We start from the raw sequence: 25,944 nt of genomic DNA on the forward strand, positions 1-25,944 counted from the left end.
GCAAGTCTGCAACGACAGGTGCAAGGTGGGAGGCATCTTCGCATGTACCATGAACAGGGGTTTGGCATGCACACACTACAGTGGAATAGGCTCTCCTTCCCACTAAATGCACTGGGGAGGGCACAGGTAATGTTTTGGTATACGCGCTTAATCTTATGTATAAGGCACACCAGGACAAATAGGGGCGGCTTGGGACTGAGTATGGATACCTCGCTGCCGAAGCAGCCATGAGGTAGTGGCCAGCTTCGGCCTCCTCCAAACTAAAAGGCCCCATTTCAAGTGCAAGCTAGCAGTATGGAATTGCGGTCTAGGGGTGGGTGGGTGGCAGGCTGCACACTTACACTTGCATTAAAAGAAAACATAGCAGATGCTAACTTCTGTCATCATCATCATGTTCCTCACCTTGGCACTCTCAACTCCACCGATGGAGAAGTCAGGGCCCACCGGAGGAGTCTGGTTGTCTGGTGGGCTCGTCCAATGCTGCCTTAAGCAGGCCGGGCTAAGAAAAGTGTGTGGGGGGATGTTCCAAGGAGAAATAGGGGCGGCTGGGGACTGTTTATGGATACCCGGCTGCCCCCAGGCGGCAGGGGACCGTGTGTGGACGCCCGGCCGCAGGGCGGCTGGGGACCGAGTATGGACACCCGGCCGCCGGGCGGCTGGGGACTGAGTATGGATTCCAGGCCGCCAACACAGCCATGACGTGGTGGCCAGATTCCGCCTCCACATGCCTAAAAGGCCCAATTTCAAGTTCAAGCAAGCAAGCAGTATGGTATTGCAGCCTGGGGGTGGGTGGGTGGCAGGCTGCATACTTGAGCTTGTATTGTAAGGAATGGGGGAGGTACAATTGAACACTGCCCTGGGACTAGAACTTGCATGGGGATAGTTGCAAGTCTGCATCTTCTGATGCGGTAAGGATCACTTATGATGGGCACACTTTTAGACAGTGACCTGGGAGTCAGAGATGCTTCCAGGGGTCTTCCCCATGCTGTTCCCTTGTCTTTTCAGCACTTTATGCATGTGTCACACAGCACATGGCCAGATAAGGTTGTAAAATGTTAAAATGACATTTCACGGTGAATGCCTTTGTCATAGTTGAAAGCAATACAAAAGTGCAAAAATGCATAAAAAATGCTACTTGTGAACATAGCCAAAGGTGTGGAGGAGTATTTTTGTTTTTGGTCATTTATTTTAACTTATACACAAGTCTTTACCCTGGAAAGGATGTTCCTTAACATATTTCACAGCAAAAAAGTTTCACTTTCGTTTTTGAACGTTTTATTGTGAGCCTGTAAAAGTGGCTTAATACCTCTGACCAGGTTGTTGACAGCAGTGACCTGGGGGTCAGAAATGCTTCCTGGGGCGATCCCCATGCTGTCCCCATGTCATTTGAGCACTGTCACTATCGTTTTGGGCACTTGTTAGGCTTTTAAAAGACTGCCGGGGGTGCCACCGCAAAAATGCTCGAGTCTCCCATAGACTAACATTCTGCTCGTTGCTCGGGTCGAGCACCTGAGTATCACGGCGAGCTCGGCCCGAGCTTCGAGCACCCGGGCATTTTAGTGCTCGCTCAACACTAGTTTCTATCTATCTAATCTATGTGTGATACTCTATTCTTTCGGTTCTAAATTGTCGGGTACCGGTGTATGCCGCTGCTGAATTGCCGGCTTTTCATGTTTCACTGTGAGCACTGTTCCCATCGATTTGGGCAACCACTGTAATGCCACAACCACCAAGACTGTGGCATTACAGTGAGTGGCAGACAATCGCTGCATGATTGGTGCTCTAAATAGCGCCAGACATGCAGGAAACGCTTTTGGTGCATGAACAGTTATCGAACATAACCTCGAACAGCCAAATTTTTTGCAAATGGTTCGCGTTCGTCGAACGACTCGAACACCACCCAAAACAGCTCGAATTTGAGATTGGCGAACAGTTCAAGTCGAACACCGATCATCTTTAGTCTAGAGATGAGCGTTGTTCGACTCGAACTGTTCGCCAATCTCAAATTCGAGCTGTTTTGGGCGATGTTCGAGCCGTTCGGCGAACACGAACGATTTGAAAAAAATTTGGCTGTTCGAGGTTATGTTCGATAACTGTTCGTGCACCAAAATCATAACTGGATTTTTTCTCAGTAATGCTGAAAATTAATGTTAATACGCAGTTTGAGTGTACAGTGGGGCGGGGGGAGGGGCGGGGGGAGTGGCAGGGGATGGATCTCTGCAGGAATAATGAAGATCTCCATTTTTTTTTCTCTTTCCCGCATTTACAGTGGGGAGGTGCAGTCTGTCAGCCTATCAGCAGCGCACACACGGAGCGAAGTGCTTTTTTTCACACAAGCAAAGGCATGTGTCATTGGCAGTGTATGTTACATGTCCTTGCCCTTTAAGACCCAGCCATTTTCCCCGTCGCCACCATTTTCTCACTGCTGCAGCTGCGTGTTAGACGGCACCGCTGTTGCTGTGTGCGCTATACCTTGTTAATTTAAAGCCAATTTTCGCACAAATCTACAGATAGCTTGGGAGTAGGGAAAAGTTGTGATTGCAGTCCTTTTAAGGACTAGGTTACAGCATTTCCTTCGACTTTTATCAGGCAGGTCTGTGCTCTTAAATAGATAGGTTGGGAGTATAGACTAATTGTAATTGTAGTCCTTTTCAGGACTAAGTTAGATCAGTTCCTATCAGTTTTTGCCAGGCAGGTCTGTGCCAGTGCTGTGCAAGTTTTTTTCACAGCATTTGGCTAAATCTAGCAAAGCTAATCATTTTTGGCCTATTGCAGAGTGTGTTAGTCAGTGGAGTAGCCTATCTGTGTTGCAAGCTACACCACCTGTGTATAGAACACCAATTTTTTTACTGCACCTAGTGAAGTAAAACCTTTTGGGCATAGCATCATTCTATTAGTCCATCTATACTGACCTCCATCAGGTTGCAAATTAAAAATAATTTTTATCTGCATCTAGCTCTGAAAAAATATTTGGCCTTCTAGCAGTGTGTGGGACTTGTTCTATTAGTCCATCTATACTGACCTCCATCAGGTTGCAAATTGAATATCATTTTTTTCTGCATCTAACCCAGACAATAGTTTTGGCCTAATACCACACTTTGGCCACTCAGCTCTGCTCGGTTCCCATCCATTGTTTTTTGTGCAAACAACTCCAGAGTTGTGAATTAGTTAACCACCAAAATGAGTGGAAAAAGGCCTGCAGCTGGTGGAAAGGGGAATAGGCGTGTTGGGAAGGGGAAAAAAGGTTGTGTCCGTGGGGTAGGTGTTAAAGCAACAGTAACATCTGCAGAAGAAAGACCATCTTCCAGCCACACTAAAATGTCTACTTCTTTTAGCGGACAATGTGATAAGATCCCTTTCTTACGGCCATGCCAATCGCTACAAATTCCAGATGAGGCACAAAAACAGCAGGTGCTTCGACGGATATCAAGTGCTCCTTTAAGTGGGCTCTCATCCATATCAACTTCAACATCACAAATACTCCAGTCCTCAGAGGTGTCACCCCAATCGCACTTGCTTCCTCACAGCTTCCAAATCTCCAGCTGCCCGTCTGAGTATGAGGTAGAACAGATGGTTGAGTCTGCAGAGCTCTTTTCTTATACTATAGCCTGGGAATCAGAAGTCGGCTCCAGCGCTTCTGTGAATCCAGACGAGGAAATGATCTGCACTGATGCCCAGAATCTTTATGAGTCGGATCCAGGACCAGACGCAGAAGGTTCTGACCATAATGTAGACCCTCATTCCCAAACTGTAACTCCTGTTGGTGGAGACAATGAGGAAGACTATGATGAGACTCAAATACCTGATTGGAGCGACAACTTGAGTTTTTTGTCAGGGCAGGAACAGGTTGGCTCTGAAGACGACGGGTGTGATAACACACAGGGTGATGATGATGAGGTTGGAGATCCCACTTACTGTCAACCCACAGTCAGCCAAGAGATGAGGTCAGCAGAGGAGGTGGAGGAGGATGCTAGTGACGATGAGGTCAGGTTGCGCCTTCCTGGACAGAGACATAGTATTGGAAGCACGTCAACAACTGTATCCGCAAACACAACTCTGCCTCTGAACACAAGTCGTGGTGGCTCTTCAGATCGCATGGGTGCTAAGCTTTGCATAGCCTGGGCATTTTTTCAGATCGATAAAGATGACCAAACTCGTGTTATCTGTAACATTTGTCAACAAAAGCTAAGTAGAGGCCAAAAAAATACATAGTTTGAGTACTTCATGCATGAACCGGCACATGGACATGAAGCATAAGTTGCAGTGGGAAGCTCACTGTGCTACAATGCGGCCTAGCCGGCCGGGCCAACCACCGTCTGCCCCATCTTGTGCATCTGCGGCCTCTTCATCCTCTGTGACTGGGGGGACAGCAGTCACACCTGTTTTGGGACGCAGACCTGCCACTTATTTACCCACAACAGCCAGCGTGATTGGCAGGTCATCATTTTCTTTGGAGGTGGTAACACCAGCTGGTGTTGAGCGCTGTCCGACATCGATAGCACCACCTTTGGATCAAGGCAACCTAACATGTCCGCCTGCATCTTCCTCACAGACCGGCAGTTTGACAGGGACACCCTTATCAACCCCGTCTAAGCACATGAGCCAGCCCTCGGTCCCTCAGATGTGGACAAGTAAAAGACCATTTCCTCCTAGCCATGAGAAAGCTAAGAGGTTAAATTTCACCATCTGCAAGCTCTTGGCTACAGAAATGCTGCCTTTCCGCCTTGTGGACAGAGAGGATTTTCGAGACCTTATGTCCATCGCAGTGCCCCAGTACCAGATGCCCAGTCGGCGCTACTTCTCAAAGAAAGGTGTGCCTGCGCTCCACCAGCATGTCGCACACAACATCACCGCTTCTTTCAGAAACTCTGTGTGTGACAGGGTACATTTCACCACAGACACTTGGACGAGTAGGCATGGACAGGGGCGTTACATGTCGCTGACTGGGCACTGGGTAACTATGGTGACAGCAGGACAAGGGGCTGCTGTCCAAGTCTTGCCGTCCCCACGAGTTGTGCGTCAATACTCTTTATCTCAAAGTTCCTCCACTGCTTCTGCCTCCTCAACCACCTCTCGGTCCTCCACCTGCACCCAAAGCCTGTCTGGTCATGCCACAAGCTTTCTAACTGCGCAGAAGGGATCCTGCACACCTCCTTACTATGCTGGCAGTAGGGCTCAACGTCATCAGGTGGTTTTTACTTTGAAATGTCTGGGAAATGTGAGTCACACAGCTGAGGAGTTGTGGTCAGCTCTGGAGAACCAATTTCATGAATGGTTGTCTCCACTGGACCTGAAACCAGGGAAGGCCGTGTGCGACAATGCTGCAAACCTGTGTGCGGCCCTTCGTCGGGGCAATGTCACACACGTGCCTTGTATGGCTCACGTGTTGATTTGTCCAGCAAATTTTAGCCCACTATCCCAGACTAGATGGCCTTCTGCAGAGGGCACGGTCACTGTGTGCTCACTTCCGCCGTTCGCATCCCGCAGCTCAGCGACTTACATCTCTTCAGAAGTCGTTGGGCCTGCCACTTCACCTGCTAAAATGCGATGTGCCTACCCGGTGGAATTCAACTCTGCACATGTTGCAGCGACTGTGGCAGCACCGACAAACCCTGGTGCAATACGTTCTGACGTATAGCCTGGGTCAACGAGATCCAGAGATGGGGCAAATCACGTTGGAGGAGTGGTCTCAGATCAGGGACCTATGCACCCTTCTGCACAGTTTTGAAATGGCGACGAAGATGTTTAGTTCTGACGATGCCATTATCAGCATGACTATTCCAGTGATTTACATGCTGGAGCACATGTTAAACAGAATTCGGAGTCAGGTGGTGGCACAAGAGGAGGTGGAGGAAGTAGAGGAGGAGGAGTTGTATGCGGAAGGGCTAACATCTGCAAGGTCCAGACTGTCGGCAGCACCAAGGCGGCAGGCATGTGAGGGTGGGGGAGATGGTTTTACCAGGGTGCATGGTAGCTGCCAAACTAGTGAGGAAGGTGCAGGAGCCCAGGAAGAAGTGGAGGACGAACTGATGGAAGACTCCTCAGATGAGGGAGACCTTGATCACATTTCTGTTGTGCGAGGTTGGGGGGAGAGGACAGAGGAAGGAAGCTTGATTGTTACCTCGCCACCAACACAACAGGGACTTGGTACTCCTGGATGCGCAAGACACATGAGTGCCTTCTTGCTGCACTACCTGCAACATGACCCTCGAATTGTGAAAATTAGAAATAATCCTGACTACTGGGTTGCCACACTGTTATATCCCCTGTACAAAAGTACATTTGCAGAAATTATTCCTGCCATAGAAAGGGATGCACGCATGCAGGAGTATCAACAGAGACTGCTGAAGAATCTTACATGTGCTTTTCCACAAAACACCAGTGGTGCACGTAGTGAATCTCGCAGTTCCAACTTGACAACCGTGGGACAGTCGAGTGTTCAGCACTCAAACCGTAACAGAAACACAGTATCTGCTGGTAACAACAATTTTGCTGAATCATTTCACCACTTTTTTAGCCCATCCTTTGCAAGGCCACAGGAGACAAGAAGTCTGACACATAGTCAACGCCTAGAGACGATGGTACAGGAGTATCTCCAAGTAAACATTGAAGCCATGACTGTGTCACTGGACCCTTGCTCTTTTTGGGCTTCCAATCTGGATAAATGGCCGGTGCTCACCACTTACGCTTTGGAGATCTTGTCATGCACCGCAGCCAGTGTTCTGTCTGAACTTGTGTTCAGCGCTGCTTGTGGTGTGCTGACCGATAAGCGCACGCGGCTCTCCACTGATAATGTAGACAGACTCACGTTCATAAAGATGAACAAATCATGGATCCAAAATGACTTTTCTACCCCTGTGTCATCCTGGGGAGAGTAAAAGCTTGATGATTGGTTAAAATCACCTCACCAACAGTTTTAAGCTTTCAAATTATTAATCATGTTTATCTGTGTCTTGGCTGGAAAAAAATTTGGGCTTTGTAGCAGTGTGCAGTACTGATTCTATTAGGCCATCTATACTAAACTCCACCAGATTTAAAATGACTAATCATGTTTATCTGTATCTTGGCTGGAAAATAATTTGGGCTTTGTAGCAGTGTGCAGTACTGATTCAATTAGGCCATATATAATAAGCTCCACCAGATTTAAAATTAATAATAATTTTTAGCTGCATCTAGCCCGGAAAATAATTTTGGGGCTCCGAGATGCGCAAGACACATAACTGCCTTCTTGCTGCACTAACTGCAACATGACCCTCAGATTGTCAGAATTCGAAGTAATCCTGAATACTGGGTTGCCACGCTCTTAGATCCCCCACACTCTTCGATCAACCTTTTCATGTTAATAAAGACCAAAAAAATGGTCATTTTTGAAATTATAAGCATTAGCAGGTTATTAGAAACTGAAATCAAACAGTTTTCATCTCAAAACTTTATTCTAGGTTATGTTACATTTGCACATAGGACCCCTTGTTCGAAAGGAGCTTCTGAACTCTCTCGTCCATTGAATTTGTCAGGTTTTGGATGGTTTATGCTTCAATTGTTTTGCATAAGGACAGAATACCCTCCCAGAGCTATTGCTTAGATGTGAACTGCCTCCCGCCATCATAGACACTCCTTTTGATGATGCTCCAGAGGTTCTGAATGGGGTAGAGGTCAGGGAGCATGGGGGTCACACCATAAGTTTGTCCCCTTTTATGCCCATATCAGCCAGAGATGCAGATGTGTTATGTGCAGCATGAGACGGTGCATTATCATGCATGAAAATGATCTTGCTGTGGAATACACGGTTCTTCTTCTTGAACCATGGCAGGAAGTGCTGTTTGAGAAACTCCACATACATTATGGAGTTCATCTTTACCCCTTCAGGGATCCTAAAGGGGCCAACAATCTCACTCCCCATGATTCCAGCCCAAAACATTACTCCACCTCCTCCTTGTTGGCGCTGTAGCCGTGTTTGCGTGGGGTGTCCATCAACCATCCATCCTCCACTCCATCCATCTGGACCATCGAGCGTTGCACGGCACTCATCCGTGAACAAAACAGTTTTGAAGTCAGTCTTCATGTATTGTTTTGCCCACTGGAGCCATTTCTGCTTGTGTGCAGTGGATTGAGGAGGTCGACAGGATGGCATACGCACCGCTGCAAACCTCTGAAGGACCCTGCATCTTGTTGTTCGGGGGACATTGGAGGCACCAGCAGCTTCAAAAACTTGTCTGCTGCTATGACAAGGCTTTTTTGCCGCTGCTCTTTTAATCTGACGTAATTGCCTGTAGGAAAGAGTCCTCAATTTGCCCTTATCAGCACGCACACGTGTGTACTGTGAATCAGCTACATACTTCTTGATTGCCAAGACACTTCATCCTGATCATCGCACAATGTTGATTGTAGTCATACCTTGACCTAAACACTCCACAATTTGTTGCTTCTCAGCAGCCAACACATCCTTTTTCTTTCCCATTTTGGCAGAAAATGAAGGCTGCTTAATAATGTGGGACAGCCTTCTTAAGTAGTCTTGACTTTCATTGGACACACCTGCCAAACTAATTAGCACAGGTGTCTGCAATTGCTTACAGTGATATAAAGAGCCCTGACACACATCACCATCAATGAGTTTAACTGACAAACAAACAAATTCTTCCCTTATCACTCCTAAACACTTTTTGCATAATAATTTGGAACACAGTGTACATGTGCTTTTCCACAAAACACCAGTGGTTCACGTAGTGAATCTTACAGTTCTAACTTGCCAACCGTGGTCTTTATGGAGTTGTTCAATAAAGGGCCCAAAATTAAGATAACATAGACGGGAGAGGTCTCTATGAATAGGAATTCCTAAGTATTTGATACCCTGTGAGGGCAAGGCAATGGGAAAGTTGGACTGGATGGAATCCTGTATGGATTTGGGGAGGGAGACATTGAGGGCCTCAGACTTCGCTGCATTGATTTTAAAATTTGACCATGTAACAAAGTGATCTATTTCAGCCATAAAAGCAGGGATGGATATATGTGATTGAGTGATATATACTAGGACATCATAAGCAAATAGAGAGCACTTGTACTCGGTGCCTCCCACCTCAGTGCACCAAATATTGGGGTTATGGCGAATCGATGAGAGCAGGTGCTCTGTCACTAGGATGTATAAGAGAGGGGACAGAGGACATCCCTGCCTTGTTCCATTGGTGATTATGAAAGGTGATGAAAATGTTCTGACGCGACCCCGGGGCCTTGAGACAACCGGAGCCGGACCCTTTTTGGTGGATGCTGGTGGTTGTAGTCTCCGTGGCGGCGACCCGGTTTCGTGGCTCAGGGCGTTCAAATCAGTGGAGGAACTATTTATGTGATTTTGATGTTTAAATGTCCAACTACGACACCCGTGGATTGCAGTCAGAGTGAACCGCCGCTGCAGGGCAGACCGCTGAGGCTGGTGTTGTAGGTACAGCAGAGCATATTGGGAGAGGGGGGCTGGCCGTCAGTGTCCACCGCGGCTCTGGCACAAACCCGGCGACACGGAGGTGGCACAGGCAGGAACGAACTGGCAGTGTCGGCTTCTCACTTTTTGGATTTTAGAAGGGCATGACATGCCTATATCTGTGTCTCCCCCTCCTTTTACTCCTCCACCTCTTTTCTTTTCGCATGACTATATGTACTTGTCACTTTTCCATGTGTTAGTTATGTCTTCTGAGCAGTTTGTCAGCTTTTGGACGCCTTTGAAGGTGTTTTCTATGTGTTTCTGTGTGTTTTTGTTTGCCTGCCATTGGTTTTAACGGTGTTCGAAGGTGTTCGACGAACCGAACCGAACTCCCCTGTGGTGGAGGCAGCTCTAAGCTTTTTAATTTAAATTGTCTCTCTAATTTGAATGAATACACTTTAAATCCTTTTACAAGGAGGGCAAGTCTCATGCCAGCAGCCGCGTAATTCCAGCTCCAGTAGTGTCTACTAAAGCTGCTGCAGTTAAAAAGCTTTTATAAGAATCGAGCTCGGCTGTCCATCGCAAGGCATCCTACCGCCAGTCCCAGCCCCTATGCCTTGGGGTGCCTCCTGATGCTTTTCACTGAGTATCCCGTGGTCCCGAAGCATTTCCTTTGAAAAAATTAAGTGTCCAAACTACAGGTGGTGTAGCTTGCTTAACAGCCGGGATAATCCGCTGACTAGCAGACACTGCTACTAGGCACAAAGTATTTCCTGGGCTAGATGCAGTTAAAAATTTGTAATTAGATACTCTCGTTGGATGCTGAGAAAGCATTCCATAGAGTCTCCTTTCACGCCATATATTATTCTCTTAAAAATCTTGGGGTAGGGGTCTAGGGGAGCCTTTTATAGCCAAAATCACGGCCCTGTATCGCAATACGTCACCTAGGCTGAAGATAAATGGAACTGTAGCACCCTGAGGGCTCGGTTGCTACAGAGGTATTGCACCTCACCAGAGGTGTGATATCTCACTCTCAGGTAAGGATGGAGTGTGGATCAGGACCCGACACCAGCATGCATTACACCACTTTGCCGTGGGGCAGGGCAACCAATATGCCCCTGAGATGGGCACGACAGTCCCTGTCCCTGGCTGGAGTGGGGGGAGGGAACACTGAGGAAGGGGAACCCTGTAGTGCAGAAGCGGGGAGGAAGCAGTTACTGGGTGCATTGAGAAGGGAGTATAAAAGTTGGGCACCATCTTAGTTCAGTGCAGAGAAGTCTGAGCAGAAGTGACAGGGAGCAGGGGCTCTGCATGAGCTCTGCTCCAGAGGCGGGCCTAGTAACAGAGGCCCAGGCCTGGAAGAGGGAGAAGGAAGGAAGAGGAGCGGAGAAGGCTCCAGGAGCGAGGAACGAAGGGATCCCAGGGGTGCGGACGGGCGAGTCGCCACCGCACGCCCGAATCCACCTGCGTGGAGGGGTCAGGCCAAAGGGGGAGGCCGGTCCCCGAAACTATTGGAGGCAGGAAGCGACCCTCAGCTACAAACCGGAGGCTGTGACATTTTATGTGGCGCAGCCCCTCGCTACACCCACTAGGAAGGCACCACATAGGGTCAGGGAAACTGGCGCCAAGTTTACCAAGAGGAGGCCCGAGGCAGACGGACTGAAGGGTTGGTAAGAAAGGCCAGACAAAGGACACACAAATGGGGTCCTGTGAAGCGCTCCAAAGTTATCTGGGAGTTGTCTGAGCCCCTAACCTGGTGAGAACTTTACGACGTGGGCAGCCGTTACCTGCAGAAGTGGTCTGGATAATAATAACTGTGAGTAAAGGCCCTGGACTGCATCACTGACTCCGTGTCGTTACTGCTGCTGCCCTGCACCATCACCCCCATCCTCCGCGTACACTGCCCTGAGGCTATACTCCTCCCGTGGGGAGTTATGCTACGCTCTGCTGCACCCACAACACCAGCCTCAGCGGTCTGCCCTGCAGCGGCGGTTCACTCGGACGTTTAAACATCAAAACCACATAAATAGCTCCGCCACTGGTTTGACCGCCCTGAGCCACGGAACCGGGTCGCCGCCACGGAGACTACAACCTCCAGCATCCACCAAAAAGTGTCCGGCTCCGGGTGTCCCAAGGCACAGGGGGCGCGTCAGAACATTTTCATCACCTTTCATGATCACCAATGGGACAAGGCAGGGATGTCCTCTGTCTCCTCTCTTATACATCCTAGTGACGGAGCACCTGCTCTCATCAATTCGACATAACCCCTATATAAGGTGGATTGAGGTGGGAGGCACCGAGTTCAAGTGCTCTCTATTTGCTGATGATGTCCTAGCATATATCACTCAATCACATATATCCATCCCTGCTGTTATAGCTGAAATAGATCACTTTGTTACATGGTCAAATTTTAAAATCAATGCAGCGAAGTCTGAGGCCCTCGATATCTCCCTCCCCAAATCCATACAGGATTCCATCCAGTCCAACTTTCCCTTTGCCTGGCCCTCACAGGGTATCAAATACTTAGGAATTCCTATTCATAGAGACCTTTACCGTCTATGTTATCTTAATTTTGGGCCCTTTATTGAACAACTCCATACAGACCACGGTTGGCAAGTTAGAACTGTAAGATTCACTACGTGAACCACTGGTGTTTTGTGGAAAAGCACATGTACACTGTGTTCCAAATTATTATGCAAAAAGTGTTTAGGAGTGATAAGGGAAGAATTTGTTTGTTTGTCAGTTAAATTCATTGATGGTGATGTGTGTCAGGGCTCTTTATATCACTGTAAGCAATTGCAGACACCTGTGCTAATTAGTTTGGCAGGTGTGTACAATGAAAGGCAAGACTACTTAAGAAGGCTGTCCCACATTATTAAGCAGCCTACATTTTCTGCCAAAATGGGAAAGAAAAAGGATGTGTCGGCTGCTGAGAAGCAACAAATTGTAGAGTGTTTAGGTCAAGGCATGACTACAATCAACATTGTGCGATGATCAGGATGAAGTGTCTTGGCAATCAAGAAGTATGTAGCTGATTCACAGTAAACACGTGTGCGTGCTGATAAGGGCAAATTGAGGACTCTTTCCTACAGGCAATTAAGTCAGGTTAAAAGTGCAGCGGCAAAAAAGCCTTGTCATAGCAGCAGACAAGTTTTTGAAGCTGCTGGTGCCTCCAACGTCCCCCGAACAACAAGATGCAGGGTCCTTCAGAGGTTTGCAGCTGTGCGTACGCCATCCTGTCGACCTCCTCTATCCACTGCACACAAGCAGAAATGGCTCCAGTGGGCCAAACAATACATGAAGACTTATTTCAAAACTGTTTTGTTAACGGATGAGTGCCGTGCAACGCTCGATGGTCCAGATGGATGGAGTGGAAGATGGCTGGTTTATGGACACCCCACGCAAACATAGCTACAGCGCCAACAAGGAGGAGGTGGAGTAATGTTTTGGGCTGGAATCATGGGGAGAGAGATTGTCGGCCCCTTTAGGATTCCTGAAGGGGTAAAGATGAACTCAATAATGTATGTGGAGTTTCTCAAACAGCACTTCCTGCCATGGTTCAAGAAGAAGAATCGTGTATTCCACAGCAAGATCATTTTCATGCATGATAATGCACCGTCTCATGCTGCACATAACACATCTGCATCTCTGGCTGATATGGGCATAAAAGGGGACAAACTTATGGTGTGACCCCCATGCTCCCCTGACCTCTACCCCTTTCAGAACCTCTGGAGCATCATCAAAAGGAGTGTCTATGATGGTGGGAGGCAGTTCACATCTAAGCAACAGCTCTGGGTGGGTATTCTGTCCTCATGCAAAACAATTGAAGCAGAAACCATCCAAAACCTGACAAATTCAATGGACCAGAGAGTTCAGAAGCTCCTTTCGAACAAGGGGTCCTTTGTGCAAATGTAACATCACCTAGAATAAAGTTTTGAGTTGAAAACTGTTTGATTTCAGTTTCTAATAACCTGCTAATGCTTATAATTTCAAAAATGACCATTTTTTTGGTCTTTATTAAAATGAAAAGGTTGATAGAAGAGTGTGGGGGATTTAAGAGCGTGGCAACCCAGTAGTCAGGATTACTTCGAATTCTGACAATCTGAGGGTCATGTTGCAGGTAGTGCAGCAAGAAGGCACTTATGTGTCTTGCGCATCTCGGAGCCCCAAAATTATTATCCGGGCTAGATGCAGCTAAAAATTATTATTAATTTTAAATCTGGTGGAGCTTAGTATAGATGACCTAATAGTTTCAGTGCTGCACACTGCTACAAATCCCAAATTATTTTCCAGCCAAGATACAGATAAACATGATTAGTAATTTTAAATCTGGTGGAGCTTAGTATAGATGGCCTAATAGAATCAGTACTGCACACTGCTACAAAGCCAAAATTATTTTCCAGCCAAGATACAGATAAACATGATTAGTAATTTTAAATCTGGTGGCGCTTAGTATAGATGGCCTAATAGAATCACTACTGCACACTGCTACAAAGCCCAAATTATTTTCCAGCCAAGATACAGATAAACATGATTAGTAATTTGAAAGCTTAAAACGGTTGGTGAGGTGATTTTAACCAATCATCAAGCTTTTACTCTCCCCAGGATGACACAGGTGTAGAAAAGTCGTTTCGGATACATGATTTGTTCATCTTTATGAACGTGAGTCTGTCTACATTATCAGTGGAGAGGCGCGTGCGCTTATCTGTCAGCACACCACAAGCAGCGCTGAACACACGTTCAGACAGAACGCTGGCTGCGGGGCATGACAAGATCTCCAAAGCGTAAGTGGCTAGCTCCGGCCATTTATCCAGATTGTAATCCCAAAAAGAGCAAGGGTCCAGTGACACAGTCATGGCTTCAAAGTTTACTTGGAGATACTCCTGTACCATCGTCTCTAGGCGTTGACTGTGTCAGACTTCTTGTCTCCTGTGGCCTTGCAAAGGATGGTATAAAAAAGTGGTGAAATGATTCCGCAATATTGATGTTACCAGCAGATACTGTGTTTCTGTTACGGCTGAACACTCGACGGTCCCATGGTTGGCAAGTTGGAACTGTGAGATTCACTACGTGCACCACTGGTGTTTTGTGGAAAAGCACATGTAAGATTCTGCAACAGTCACTGCTGATACTCCTGCATGCGTGCATCCCTTTCTATGGCAGGAATAATTTCTGCAAATTTACTTTTGTACCGGGGATCTAACAGTGTGGCAACCCAGTAGTCAGGATTATATCTAATTCTCACAATTCGACGGTCATGTTGCAGGTAGTGCAGCAAGAAGGCACTCATGTGTCTTGCTCATCCCGGAGCACCAAGTCCCTGTTGTGTTGGTGGCGAGGTAACAATCATGCTTCCTTCCTCTGTCCTCTCCCCCCAACCTCGCACAACAGAAATGTGATCAAGGTCTCCCTCATCTGATGAGTCTTCCATCAGTTCGTCCTCCACTTCTTCCTGGGCTCCTGCACCTTCCTCACTAGTTTGGCTGCTACCATGCGCCCTGGTAAAACCATCTCCCCCACCCTCACATGCCTGCCGCCTTGGTGCTGCTGACCATCTGGACCTTGCAGATGTTAGCCCTTCCGCATACAACTCCTCCTCCTCTACTTCCTCCACCTCCTCTTGTGCCACCACCTGACTCCGAATTCTGTTTAACATGTGCTCCAGCATGTAAATCACCGGAATAGTCATGCTGATAATGGCATCGTCAGAACTAAACATCTTCGTCGCCATTTCAAAACTGTGCAGAAGGATGCATAGGTCCCTGATCTGAGACCATTACTCCAGCGTGATTTACCCCACCTCTGGATCTCGTTGGCCCAGGCTATACGTCAGAACGTATTGCACCAGGGCTTGTTGGTGCTGCCACAGTCGCTGCAACATGTGCAGAGTTGAATTCCACCGGGTAGGCACATCGCATTTTAGCCGGTGAAGTGGCAGGTCCAACGACTTCTGTAGAGATGTACGTCGCTGAGCTGCGGGATGCGAACGGCGGAAGTGAGCACACAGCGACCGTGCCCACTGCAGAAGGCCATCTAGTCCGGGATAGTGGGCTAAAAATTGCTAGACAACCAGGTTCAACACGTGAGCCATACAAGGCACGTGTGTGACATTGCCCCGGCGAAGGGCCGCACCCAGGTTTGCACACGGCCTTCCCTGGTTTCAGGTCCAGTGGAGACAACCATTCATGAAATTGGTTCTCCAGAGCTGACCACAACTCCTCAGCTGTGTGACTCACATTTCCCAGACATTTCAAAGTAAAAACCGCCTGATGACGTTGAGCCCTACTGCCAGCATAGTAAGGAGGTGTGCAGGATCCCTTCTGCGCAGTTAGAAAGCTTGTGGCATGACCAGACAGGCTTTGGGTGCAGGTGGAGGACCGAGAGGAGGTTGAGGAGGCAGAAGCAGTGGAGGAACTTTGAGATAAAGAGGATTGACCCACAACTCGTGGGGACGGCAAGACTTGGACAGCAGCCCCTTGTCCTGCTGTCACCATAGTTACCCAGTGCCCAGTCAGCGACATGTAACGCCCCTGTCCATGCCTACTCGTCCAAGTGTCTGTGCTGAAATGCACCCTGTCACACACAGAGTTTCTCAAAGAAGCGGTGATGTTTTGTGCGACATGCTGGTGGAGCGCAGGCACACCTTTCTTTGAGAAGTAGTGCCGACTGGGCATCTGGTACTGGGGCACTATGACGGACATAAGGTCTCGAAAATCCTCTGTGTCCACCAGGCGGAAAGGCAACATTTCTGTAGCCAAGAGCTTGCAGAAGGTGAAATTCAACCTCTTAGCTTTCTCATGGGTAGGAGGAAATGGTCTTTTACTTCTCCACATCTGAGGGACCGAGGGCTGACTGTTGTGCTTAGACGGGGTTGATAAGGGAGTCCACGGCAAACTGCCGGTCTGTGAGGAAGATGCAGGCGGACATGTTAGGTTGCCTTGATCCAAAGGTGGTGCTATCAATGTCGGACAGCGCTCAACACCAGCTGGTGTTACCACCTCCAAAGAAAATGATGACCTGCCAATCACGCTGGCTGTTGCGGGTAAAGAGGTGGCAGGTCTGCGTCCCAAAACAGGTGTGACTGCTGTTCCCCCAGTCACAGAGGATGAAGAGGCCGCGAAAGCACAAGATGTGGCAGACGGTGGTTGGCCTGGCCGGCTAGGCCGCATTGAAGCACAGTGAGCTTCCCACTGCAACTTATGCTTCATGTCCATATGCCGGTTCATGCCTGAAGTTCTCAAACTATGTATTTTTTGCCTCTACTTAGCTTTTGCTGACAAATGTTACAGATAACACGAGTTGGGTCATCTTTATCGATCTGAAAAAATGCCCAGGCTATGCAAGGCTTATCACACATGCGACCTGAAGAGCCACCACGACTTGTGGTGAGAGGCAGAGTTGTGTTTGAGGATGCAGTTGTTGACGTGCTTCCAGTACTACATCTCTGTCCAGGAAGGAGCAACCTGACCTCGTCGTCACTAGCATTCTCCTCCACCTCCTCTGCTGACCTCATCTCTTGGCTGACTGTGGGTTGACAGTAAGTGGGATCTCCAACTTCATCATCATCACCCTGTGTGTTATCACACCCGTCGTCCTCAGAGCCAACCTGTTCCTGCCCTGACAAAAAAACTAAAGTTGTCGATCCAATCAGGTATTTGAGTCTCATCATCGTCTTCCTCATTGTCTCCACCAACAGGAGTTACAGCTTGGGAATGAGGGTCTACATTATGGTCAGAACCTTCTGCGTCTGGTCCTGGATCCGACTCATAAAGATTCTGGGCATCAGTGCAGATCATTTCCTCGTCTGGATTCACAGAAGCGCTGGAGCCGACCTCTGATTCCCAGGCTATAGTATGAGTAAACAGCTCTGCAGACTCAACCATCTGTTCTTCCTCATACTCAGACGGGCAGCTGGAGATTTGGGAGCTGTGAGGAAGCAAGTGCGATTGGGGTGACACCTCTGAGGACTGGAGTATTTGTGATGTTGAAGTTGATGTGGAGGACAGCCCCACTTAAAGGAGCACTTGATATCCATTGAAGCACCTGCTGTTTTTGTGCCTCATCTGGAATTTGTAGCGATTGGCGTGGCCGTAAGAAAGGGATCTTATCACATTGTCCGCTAAAAGAAGTAGACATTTTAGTTTGGGTGGAAGATGGTCTTTCTTCTGCAGATGTTACTGTTGCTTTAACACCTACCCCACGGACACAACCTTTTTTCCCCTTCCCAACACGCCTATTCCCCTTTCCACCAGCAGCAGGCCTTTTTCCACTCATTTTGGTGGTTAACTAATTCACAACTCTGGAGTTGTTTGCACAAAAAAACAATGGATGGGAAACTAGCAGAGCTGAGTGGCCAAACTGTGGTATTAGGCCAAAACTATTGGCTGGGTTAGATGCAGAAAAAAATTATATTCAATTTGCAACCTGATGGAGGTCAGTATAGATGGACTAATAGAACAAGTCCCACACACTGCTAGAAGCCCAAATATTTTTTCAGAGCTAGATGCAGATAAAAATTATTTTTAATTTGCAACCTGATAGAGGTCAATATAGATGGACTAATAGAACAAGTCCCACACACTGCTAGAAGCCCAAATATTTTTTCAGAGCTAGATGCAGATAAAAATTATTTTTAATTTGCAACCTGATGGAGGTCAGTATATATGGACTAATAGACCAAGTCCCACACACTGCTAGAAGCCTAAATATTTTTTCAGAGCTAGATGCAGCTAAAAATTATTTTTAATTTGCAACCTGATGGAGGTCAGTATAGATGGACTAATAGACCAAGTCCCACACACTGCTAGAAGCCCAAATATTTTTTCAGAGCTAGATGCAGAAAAAAAATATATTCAATTTGCAACCTGATGGAGGTCTGTATAGATGGACTAATAGACCAAGTCCCACACACTGCTAGGAGCCCAAATATTTTTTCAGAGCTAGATGCAGAAAAAAATTATATTGAATTTGCAACCTGATGGAGGTCAGTATAGATGGACTAATACACCAAGTCCCACACACTGCTAGAATCCCAAACATTTTTTCAGAGCTAGATGCAGAAAAAAATTATATTCAATTTGCAACCTGGTGGAGGTCAGTATAGATGGACTAATAGAACAAGTCCCACACACTGCTAGAAGCCCAAATATTTTTTCAGAGCTAGATGCAGAAAAAATTTATATTCAATTTGCAACCTGATGGAGGTCAGTATAGATGGACTAATAGAATGATGCTATGCCCAAAAGGTTTTACTTCACTAGGTGCAGTAAAATAATTGGTATTCTATACACAGGTGGTGTAGCTTGCAACACAGACAGGCTACTCCACTGACTTACACACTCTGCAATAGGCCAAAAAGGATTTGCTTTGCTAGATTTAGCCAAATGCTGTGAAAAAAACTTGCACAGCACTGGCACAGACCTGCCTGGCAAAAACTGATAGGATCTGATGTAACTTAGTCCTGAAAAGGACTGCAATTACAATTACTCTTTACTCCCAACCTATCTATTTAAGAGCACAGACCTGCCTGATAAAAGTCATAGGAAATGCTGTAACCTAGTCCTTAAAAGGACTGCAATCACAACTATTCCCTACTCCCAAGCTATCTGTAGATTTGTGCGAAAATTGGCTTGAAATTAACAAGGTATAGCGCACACAGCAACAGCGGTGCCGTCTAACACGCAGCTGCAGCAGTGAGAAAATGGTGGCGACGGGGAAAATGGCTGGGTCTTATAGGGCAAGGACATGTGACATACACTGCCAATGACACATGCCCTTGCTTGTGTGAAAAAAAGCACTTCGCTCCGTGTGTGCGCTGCTGATAGGCTGACAGATTGCATCTCCCCACTGTAAATGCGGGAAAAAAAAAAAAAAATGGAGATCTTCATTATTCCTGCAGAGATCCATCCCCTGCCCCTCCCCCAGCCCCGCTGTACACTCAAACTGCGTATTAACATTAATTTTCATTATTACTGAGAAAAAATCCAGTTATGATTTTGGTGCACGAACAGTTATCGAACATAACCTCGAACAGCCGAATTTTTTTCAAATCGTTCGTGTTCGCCGAACGGCTCGAACACCGCCCAAAACAGCTCGAATTTGAGATTGGCGAACAGTTCGTATTGAACAACGCTCATCTCTACTGATGATTGTTACATGCCCGGACTGACTGGCGTGAGCGTGATTAGTGATCCCACTGTACCATGAACCGAGGATTGCCTGTAGGGGCGTAACTAAGTATCAACCCGATCCGATCAAGGTCGTATGGCGGCTCAGTCGACTCTGTTAACCAAGGAGGAACCGAGCAGAGGGACCAGGTGCTACTCCAGGTTAGACCCCGGTCACAGCTGTTGACCCACACCGGGGAATGCAGGAACAGGCATGTTAGACTGGCATGCAGAAAGGTGGGTATTGGCAGGCACGGATGGCATGCAGACTGATGGGTAGTGGCAAGCACAGCTGGTATGCAGGCAGGTGGGTACTGGCTAGAACGACTGGTATGCAGACAGGAGGGTACTGGCAAGCACGGCTGGTATGCAGAAAAGTGGGTACTGGCAAGCATGGCTGGAGTGCAGACAGGGAGATACTGGCAAGCATGGTGGAGTGCAGACAGGGAAGTACTAGCAGGTTGGAGCGCAGGCTGGATAGGGTGCAGTACAGACTGGGAGACAGGAACAAAGCCGCAGATGCGGTGGACAAGGCAGAGCAGAGCGGAACCGCCGGAGCGGTGGATAAGGCAGAGCAGAGAGGAACCGCCAGAGCGGTGGTCAAGGCAGAGCAGAGCGAAACCGCAGGTGCAGTAAGCAAGTAGAGCAGAGCGAAACCGCAGGTGCGGAGGACAAAGCAGAGCAGAGCGAAACCGCCAGAGTGGTGGACAAGGCAGAGCAGAGCAAAACCGCAGCTGCGGTAAGCAAGCAGAGCAGAGTGTAACCACAGGTGCTGTGGACAAGGCAGAGCAGAGTGAAACCGCTGGAGTGGTGGACAAGGCAGAGCAGAGCGAAACTGCAGGTGCGGTAAGCAAGCAGGGCAGAGTGAAACCACAGGTGCGGTGGACAAGGCAGAGCAGAGATGAACCACCTGGGCGGTGGGCAAGGCAGAGCAGAGAGAAACCGCTGGCATGGTGAGCAAGCAGAGCTGAACAGGGCTGAAGGTGCAGTCAGAGAGGACAGGGCTCTGTTCACATGGAACAGACTGGAAAATATTGGAAGATGGCTAGAACACAGGAGGTAGATACGGAGGAAGGGAAAAGGGACAAGCAGAACCAGATACACACAAGGTAAATACAATGAAGTAGCGAGTGGACACAAAACTCACAAACAGAAGCACAGAGACAACGAGTTGGAGTTAGGTGCAGGTTCAGACACTGCAGGAAAAGGGAAGGTACGGACATAGAGACAAACAGGTAACAGGCTAGGAGACAGTTCAGACAGGACCTGACACTGCAATGAGATACAGGAACGAGCCTGGGTATACAGCCCCCAGGGTGGCGGAAATGGACTAGAAGTCACAGATAACAGGCCTGGGTATACAGCCCCCAGGGTGGCGGAAACAGACAAGAAGTCAGAGATAACAGGCCTGGGTATGCAGCTCCCAGGGTGGCTGAAACAGACAAGAAGTCAGAGATAACAGGCCTGGGTATGCAGCCCCCAGGGTGGCAGAAAAAGACTAGAAGTCAGAGATAACAGGCCTGGGTATGCAGCCCCCAGGGTGGCAGAAACAGACAAGATACAGGACAAGACCCGGCAACTCAGATGCAAGGAGCACACTGATAGAAAGTGTTGCTCAGGCACTTCCTTCTGGGTGGAGGGAGTTTAAATATCCAGTGACTCACAGCAGTAGACTGGCGACACGTTAGGAGTGCGCCCACAGCAGCTATAAGAATCAGGAAGTAACCGGGTCGCCGCCCTAAGCAGTCAGACAAGAGACATGCACACAGCATGAATTGGAGCAAGGTTTGCAGGCTGGACTGCGGAGTAAAATTGTGGTTTTGCATGGTCGGAGGTGGTGCACTTTGCAAGCACGCCGGCAGGGATGTTACAATGATGTCAAAATCAACTGATGATATAATTTGATGTCATGATCAATTGATGATGTCATAATCAACTATTGTCATTACATGATGTCATAATCAACTGATGACGTCATATGATGATGTCATCTGATGATGTCCTAATTAACTGATGTCATCTGATGATATCATAATCAACTCATGATGTCATCTGATGATGTCATAATCAACTCATGATGTCATTCGATGATGTCATTCGATGATGTCATCTGATGATGTCATCGAATGATGTCATAATCAGCTAATAATGTCATTTTACAATGTCATCTGATGATGTCATAATGAATTGATGATATCATCTGATGTCATCTGATGATGTCATAATCAACTGATGTCATCTGATGATGTCATAATCAGCTGATGATTTCATCTGATATAACTTGATGATGTCATAAATAGCTGATGATGTCATTTTATATAATCTGATGTCATAATGATGTCATCTGATGATGTCATAATCAACTTATGATGTCATCTGATGATGTCATGATCAATTGATGATGTCATAATTAACTGATGTCATCTGATGATGTCATCTGATGTCATCTAATGGTGTCATAATCGACTGGTGATGTCATCTGATAATGTCATAATAAACAGATGATGTCATCTGATGATGTCATATTAAACTGATGATGTCATCTGATGATGTCATAATAAATTGATGATGTCATCTGATGATGTCATAATTAACTGATGATGTCATCTGATGTCATTCGATGATGTCATAATCAACTGAATATGTCATCTGATGTCATCTGATGATTTCATAACTGATGATGTCATCTGATGCCATCTTATGGTGTCATAATTAACTGATCATGCAATTCAATGATGTCATGATCATTTTTTAATGTCATAATTAAATGATGATGTCATTTGATAATGTCATTCGATGATGTCACAATCAACTGATTATGTCATCTGATGATGTCATCTGATGTCATCTAATGGTATAATAATAGACTGATGATGTCATAATAAACTGATAATGTCATCTGATGATGCCATAATAAACTGATGATGTCATCCGATTATGTCACAATCGACTGATGATGTAATTTGATGATGTCATGATCAATTGATGATGTCAAAAATATCTGATGATGTCATCTGATAATGTGATTCGATGATGTCATAATCAACTGATGATGTCATCTGATGATGTAAAAGGATGTCATATGATGATGATATCTGATGATGTCATAATGAACTGATGATGTCATCTGATGATGTCATAATCACCTAATGATATAATTTGATGATGTCATAATTTACTGATGATGTCATCTGATAGTTATTCGATGATGTCATAATCAACTGATTATGTCATCTGATTATGTCAACTGATGATGTCGTAACTGATGATCTCATCTGTTGTCATCTAATGGTGTCATAATCGACTGATGGTGTAATCTGATGTCAAAATAATAAGCCAATGATATAATCTGATGATGTCATCAGATGATGTCATCTGATGATGTCAAAATCAACTGATGATATAATTTGATGATGTCATGATTAATTGATGATGTCATAATCAACTATTGTCATTAAATGATGTCATAATCAACTGATGACATCATATGATGTCATCCGATGATGTCATAATTAGCTGATGTCATCTGATGATGTCATAATCAACTCATGATGTCATCTGATGTCATAATCAACTCATGATGTCATCTTATGTCATAATCAAGTCATGATGTCATTCGATGATGTTATCTGATGATGTCATCTGATGATGTCATAATCAGCTGATGATGTCATCTGATGATGTCATAATGAACTGATGATGCCATTTGATAACATCATCTGATGATGTCATAATCAACTGATGATGTCATTTTACAATGTCATCTGATGATGTCATAATGAATTGATGATATCATCTGATGTCGTCTGATGATGTCATAATCAACTGATGTCATCTGATGATGTCATAATCAGCTGATGATTTCATCTGAAATAATTCGATGATGTCATAATTAACTGATGATGTCATTTGATGTAATCTGATGTCATAATCACATGATGATGTCATCTGATGTCATAATCAACTGATGATGCCATCTGATGATGTCATGATCAATTGATAATGTCATAATTAACTGATGTCATCTGTTGATGTCATAACTGATGATGTCATCTGATGTCATCTAATGGTGTCATAATCGACTGATAATGTCATAATAAACTGATGATGTCATCTGATGATGTCATAATAAACTGATGATGTCATCCGATTATGTCACAATCAACTGATGATGTAATTTGATGATGTCATGATCAATTGATGATGTCATAATTAACTGAAGATGTCATCTAGTAATGTGATTTAATGATGTCATAATCAACTGATAATGTCATCTGATATCATCAGATGATGTCATAAACAACTGATGATGTCATCTGATGATGTCATCTGATTATGACATGATCAACTGATGATATCATCTGATGATGTCATAATCGGCTGATAATATAATTTGATGTCATGATCAATTGAATATGTCATAATTAACTGATGATGTCATCTGATGTCATTTGATGATGTCATAATCTACTGATGTCAATTGATGTCATCTGATGATGTCATAATCAGCTGATGATGTTATTCGTTGATGTCATCTGATAATGACAAAATCAACTGATTGTCATCTGATGATGTCATATGATGACGTCATAATCAACTGATGTCATCTGATGATGTCATAATCAGCTGATGATTTCATCTGCTGTCATAATCAACTGATGATGTCATAATAAACTGATGATGTCATCTAATGATGTCATAATCAACTGATGAGGTTATCTGAAGTTGGCATCTGATGATGTTATAATCATCAGAAGACATCAGATGAATCAGATGACATCAAAGGTTGATTAAGACATCATCATATGACATCATCAGTTGATTATAACATCATCAGATGACATAATCAGATGACATAATCAGGTGACATCATCAGTTGATAATGACATCATCAGATGACATCATCAGTTGATTATGACATAATCAGATGACATATTCAGATGACATCTTTAGGCGACATCAGCTGATAATGACATCATCAGATGACATCATCAGTTGATTGACATCGTCAGATTACATCATCAGTTGATTGACATCATCAGATGACATCATCAGTTGATTATAACATCATTAGATGACATCATCAGATAGCAATGTCATTTAATGATGCCATAGTCAACTGATGATGTCACCTGATGAAGTCATCTAATGATGTCATAATCAACTGATTATGACATCATTAAATTACATCATCAGTTGATTAGGACATAAGATGACATCATGGAATTACATCACCATTTGATTATGACATTATCAGATGATATCATTAGATGACATCATCAGTTGATTATGACAAAATCTAATGACATCATCAGATTACATTATTACTTGATTATAACATCATCAGATGACATCATCAGATGACATCATTAGATCTTTGACATCATCAGATTATATCATCAGTTGATTATGACATCATCAAATGACATTAGATGATATCATCAGTTGATTATGACATCATCAGATGACATCATCATTTGATTATGACATTGTCAGAAGACATCATCAGTTAATTATGACATCATCAGATAACATCATCAGATGACATCATTATTTATAATGATATCATCAGATGACATCATCAGATGACATTATCAGTTGATTATGACATCATCAGTTTACATCATCAGATGACATCATCAGTTGATTATGACATCAAATGACATCATCAGTTGATTTTAACATCATAAAATGACATCATCAGTTGATAATCACATCAACAGATATCATCATCAGATGACATCATTAATTGATTATGACATCATCAGATGACATCATCAGTTGATTATGACATCATCAGATGACATCTTCAGTTTATTTTTATTTTATCATTTGACATCATCAAATGATATAAGACATCGTCAGATTACTTCATCAATTTATTATGACATAATCAAATTATATCAGATGAAATCATCAGCTGATTATGAGATCATCAGATGATTTCATCAGTTGATTATGACATCATCAGATGCTATCATCAGTAGAGATGAGCGTTGTTCTACTCAAACTGTTCGCCAATCTCAAATTCGAGCTGTTTTGGGCGGTGTTCGAGCCGTTCGGCGAACACGAACGATTTGAGAAAAATTCGGCTGTTCGAGGTTATGTTCGATAACTGTTCGTGCACCAAAATCATAACTGGATTTTTTCTCAGTAATGATGAAAATTAATGTTAATACGCAGTTTGAGTGTACAGCGGGGTGGGGGGAAGGGCAGGGGATGGATCTCTGCAGGAATAATGAAGATCTCCATTTTTTTTTCTCTTTCCCGCATTTGCAGTGGGGAGGTGCAGTCTGTCAGCCTATCAGCAGCGCACACACGGAGCGAACTGCTGTTTTTCACACAAGCAAGGGCATGTGTCATTGGCAG

Source organism: Phyllobates terribilis, unplaced genomic scaffold (genome assembly GCF_046119375.1).
Source record: "Phyllobates terribilis strain yellow unplaced genomic scaffold, ASM4611937v1 Scaffold_10__3_contigs__length_209671492, whole genome shotgun sequence".
NCBI classification, from domain to species: Eukaryota; Metazoa; Chordata; class Amphibia; order Anura; family Dendrobatidae; genus Phyllobates; species Phyllobates terribilis.